Genomic DNA, 5,080 nt, shown 5'->3' with positions numbered 1-5,080 from the left:
TTTCATCACAATACTCGTAGGTTGGATTCAACCAACACAAATTCTCTAATAAGGTCTAAATACATGCCAATGCGTATTGGGCATACATATTATTTTATTTATTTCAGTGTCTGTTGGGGCCGACCAACTCATATTTAATGATCGGACCGGATTCATTTATTTATGAGAACAAAAGTGGCGATCATCACTGCTTCCAGAGGATGTGGAACAAAGAACATAGTACAGCATGGGGTAGTCCAAAATAATCTGCAAACTAAATCATTTGGTCTGCTGAAATCATTTCAGACAGTTAAGGCCGTGTTCACATCTAGCGTTTTCTTTGAATCTGCCAGCGCTTGTTTTACATTATATTCCTATGGAGCAGAGCGTTTCTGGAAAAAGTCACGGCCGTTTTTTTAAACGCCTCTCCCAGCGTTTTTTCTGCCATACGGAGCGTTGAAAAAAGTTCAACTTTCAGGAAGAAAGCGGCCGACAGGCGTCTTTTGGGCAACTGACCAATCACAAGCGGAACATTGACGCTTCGTCACGAAGGAAACTCTCAACTGTCAAAACAAGAAACAATGGCAGACCAATCACTCGGGAAAGTGCTGGTGGAGCGATTAATAGTTGTAATTACAGAACATGTCGAGATCTACGACATGTCTAATGGGCTCTAGCCTGGATACATAGTAGGCGAGTAACTTCGGGTCTAGAATGGGTTTGTTGCTAGTTGATAGAAAAAACGCACGCGCTTTTAGGGCAAAACCGTTGAAAGAACGGTCGGCTCAACTTCTCCCTATAACGAAAAACGCTAGATGTGAACACGGCCTAAGCCTGTATCGGAAAAAAGTCAAGGAAAACAGTTTTTTTGCCTCTAATAACGTCTTTGGTATCACTCCACAAGTAGTCCGTTAACTTGTCAACCCCAGCGTCTTTGGTTGCTAAGCGACGTCAACGTCTTTGGCAGATTATTTCTCTGCTGATCAACACTACGAATGTTGATAATGGTAAAGTAGCCGTGTAATATGTGGGATAATGTATAGAACGTCGCCGGTCATTATCGATAATAAGCCCCTGCAGGGCTAAGCAAGACACCTCCGCTGCGCGTCGGTGTCCTGTTCGCCCTGTCGGGGCTTATTTTCCCGATAATGACCAACGTTCTATACTTTATCCCTTACGTATTTATCTAGCCTTTCGTAGTCGCTGGAATAAATCATGTATAAAAACTATGCATCCTGTGCTTTGTCTTTCGCTCGCTTAATGGGAGCATTAGATTAAATGAGTATTTTTTTTACACTGCCTGTTGTAGCGTTTGCATCTGGAAGGCTCTATTTTGAGTTTGATCACAGATGGGTTCGCTGACGGGGACACACAGGTGTGATTTGTGACCTTTGTCACGAGCTGTAACTGCTGGCTCCGCTCTCTGCTCTCTCGCTCTCGGCTCTCTCGCTCTCTGCGCTCTCTCTCTCCCTCTCCCTCTTTCTCACTCTGTGCCTGTAATTTGTTCTTACTCCAGCTCGGCTCATCCTCACCCTCCATCAGAGCAGAGATGCAGACACAGTCATCTCATTGGACAGGGCTACGAGTGAGACCTTGAAAATGTTACTCTACTATATTAAAATCTGTATTTTGAATTTTGTCTCGGGTGGTGCACACACTGAACGAACAACATCCCTGTAATTAAACGTGCGCTGGTGCGTCATTAGGGGAGCTGAAGGGGTGAAAATACACCCCAACCCCGGAACCATTCGTAAAATGTAATAATGTTGTGCGCTACGGCCGGCCTGATCCCTAACTGCTCCCCATCGGCTCACGCTGTTGGAAGATTGTTCCTCGCTACCAGCCAGCCTCCATGCCTCTGCCACTCCCACGGCCTGCCAGCCCGCCAGATAAGTAACTGTGCAGTCTGACTCTGGGCCCAGTACCAGAGTTTCTTTTGATGCCCAACCCACCCGTCCCTTCAAGCCCGCTAAAACAGTTCTCCGCCGCTGTGGGCTGTGGCGGAGCAGAACAAGGGGTGCTGCTGCAGCTCTCATTTGTTTCCTTTGTTTTCCTGGCACGTGGTGTAGCAAACCCTGTGCGTGTGCGTGTGTGTCTGAGATTTTCTTGTGTACATGTCTTTCTCTATCTCTTCCTCTCTGTTTTCCTTGATAGCTGTCTAATCGTTTGTCAAATGTCAAGGCACACCGACACACACTCGCACAGAGGCGCATATTTATTTCAATCTGTGTGTGTGTGTGTGTGTGTGTGTGTTTGCGTGTACGCACACACATACATGCACACACATACACACACACACATACACACAGTCTTCTACTTCGGGTATATCTTTGTGTTTTAACACTGATAACCAATTGGTAGCGATCATCTACCCAGTAACACTGCTTGTGGAATTTCAGCCAATTAGCAAATGTAATGTCTGTACATCGAATGCATGTGTATCTGTGTGTGTGTGCTTGCGTTTGTGTGCATGTACATCAGCGTGCTTATGTGTGTGTGTGTGTATGTGTGAGTTTGTGCGTGTCGTAGCTTGAGGTCATCGCAAAGTCGAGTGCAACCATGTGTCCACCTGAGCCAGAGCATGAGAGACAGGTTGGGAACAGAGCCATTTTCTCCAAACCCCATACATGTTAAATCCCTAATTTTCCCTTTGCTCTCACCCAGGAATCCCTATCGCCTCACCCAGCCCAATGAACAACATTCTGGCACCATTTGTTAGACAACAAACTCTGCAGGAGCCTCACAAGTAGGTTGACTACTACACTGTGTGTGTGTGTGTGTGTGTGTGTGTGTGTGTGTGTGTGTGTGTGTGTGTGTGTGTGTGTGTGTGTGTGTGTGTGTGTGTGTGTGTGTGTGTGTGTGTGTGTGTGTGTGTGTGTGTTTGTGTGTGTATGAGTGTATGTGCAAGTGGATTATTTGGATGGATGGGCAGATGGTGGTTTGTGCGTTGCCGATCTAAATCGAACATCGATCGCAGGGACGCTTTGCACAAAACCTCATTGTTCAAATTCTCTTCTTATTTTTGTGGGGCCTTTTCTTTTGGCAGCCACTCGGGGGGCAGCAGGAGACGTGTTGACATCGGTTTATCTCTCATTGTTTACTCGTGCCGAATCAGACACGCCGTTGTCTCTCTCGTTGTTCTCCCAAGTGCTTTACGTAAACCTCTTGATCATCAGGCCCGATGTTACCCCTGGCTAAGTGAGCCTCGCTCGGAAAGTCTATACAAACCACATCCAGTCCTTTAAAGGGAATCAAAGGGTCAACAATCATGAGTCTAGGTTCAAAAAGGTCAATAAGTAAATAAATAATAAATCGGCCAGAAATTGCAATTGGTCAAATTTCTTTCCGTACATTTTGTAAAAAGCTAGAGACGAGATATAACGGATGCAGGAGCTTTAAAAAAAAAAAATAGGTATTTTGTTTTGGTGAGGGATACATCATCACCGTGAGTGCGAAGTTGATTATTTAACATTGCAGGCGACGAGGGAATGTGGCCTTTCCACTTTGCATCTTAAAAAGGCTGCGATCCATTCTCTCAAACAAAGCACTCATCTCAAAAACGTCACACACAAGTGACCTGAGGGGACGAGCAGGGAATTCAATAGAACAGAATAACTATTTACCTGCTCACTCGCTGCTATACACTTCAAAAGGGATCTGCCAGTGGAGGTTGTTTATTGTTCTAGAGCTCTAGTGGTTTCGGTTTGGAAAAAGTTGAAGCTGCGACCAGACACCTGATTATTCAAGTATCTATCGAAAGTTCAGTCACCGCATCACAGGAGTATAGAGTGTGTAAATCCATCATCCCACAGGACACTTGATACAGTATGAGTTAGAATGACCCCGATTCTATGACCGTTTAGCCCTCCGATAAACCCTACTAATCCAAGAGGTGATAATTGGCCAGGTCAAACTAAAACGAGAGCTAAGACAGATTCGCCCAGCCCCCTGCCAAAGCAGGGAGACTTAAAGACTCCCTCAAGAGTCTGTGATCATGTTTTAGAGACTAAAAATAAAAAGTGTTCTCCCCCAGCCAGAGAAGAAAGGAGACTTTGCCCGCACTCTTCAGATCCTGTTTTTAGTCCTCCACCTCCACCTCTCTGCCTCCTGAATAAACCAGTATTTATAATTGATTCAGTGCAAAGAGAGCAGTGTCTTCACCCATTTCCTCCTGCTCAATCTTCTCCTCCTCCCCCACCTCCCTGACCTCCATCTCCACCTTCTCCACCTCCTTGTCCTCCTCCTCCTCCTTGTTCTCCTCCAACACCCTGACCTCCACCCCACCTTCCCCTCCTCCGTCTCCGTCTCCTCCACTTTCCCGTCCTCCTCCTCCCCCGCCTCTTTGACCTCCTCCTCCTCCACCTCCTCCTCCTACTTCGCCTCCTGGACTTCCTCCTCCACCTTCATTTCCTTAGGGATTGTGCAGCATAGTGTCCCATCAACTCCCACCATCGATTTTGGACAGTCCACCAGCAACACATAGTGTGTGCGCCGTGTGTAAGGCCATTCGCCTTGGAAAAAAGTTGCATAAGGAAGCACAACGCACCGTCAATTTATAAGAAAAACGAAATCAATGTGTGCAAGCCATGAACACCTCAACACACCTTATCCTTATGTCTGCACTACACGCCTTTCTTTTGTTTGCTTGGCTTATTTTCAAAATTGTATTTCTTATTCACACCATGCGCTGTCCGAGAGGTCCTTTGTTTTGATTGGTCTGTGGAAGAGTCATTGGTTCTCGGGATGTTTTGAGGCAACCGCGTCCACATGCCACAGCCAATGATGTCAATGTTGCCGGCCATTCGTTGTGTGTCGTGGTTGCTTCCCAACAACCGTCTTCTAGTTGTTGAAGGCGTTTTTTCAGCCTTGACTGAAAAAGGGCCTTGACTGTATGACTGTATTGAGCTGTATGTCATTGCCTTTTATGACTTCTTTTGGATTTTTGTTGTTCTGGTTCTTGTGGGTGGGACACTTTGTTGGTCTTCATCTTTTGCTACTTAATATCACATACCATGTTGATGACTTACGAACTTCGAAATGAGTTAAACTCGTAGAAAAAATAGGATATGAAGGGGTCGTCCTTAAAAGTGCCCCTGAATTT

This window comes from Gadus macrocephalus, chromosome 12 (genome assembly GCF_031168955.1).
Source record: "Gadus macrocephalus chromosome 12, ASM3116895v1".
NCBI lineage: Eukaryota > Metazoa > Chordata > Actinopteri > Gadiformes > Gadidae > Gadus > Gadus macrocephalus.
The sequence above is the reverse complement of the archived record's forward strand: the minus strand, read 5'-3'. Positions refer to the sequence as shown.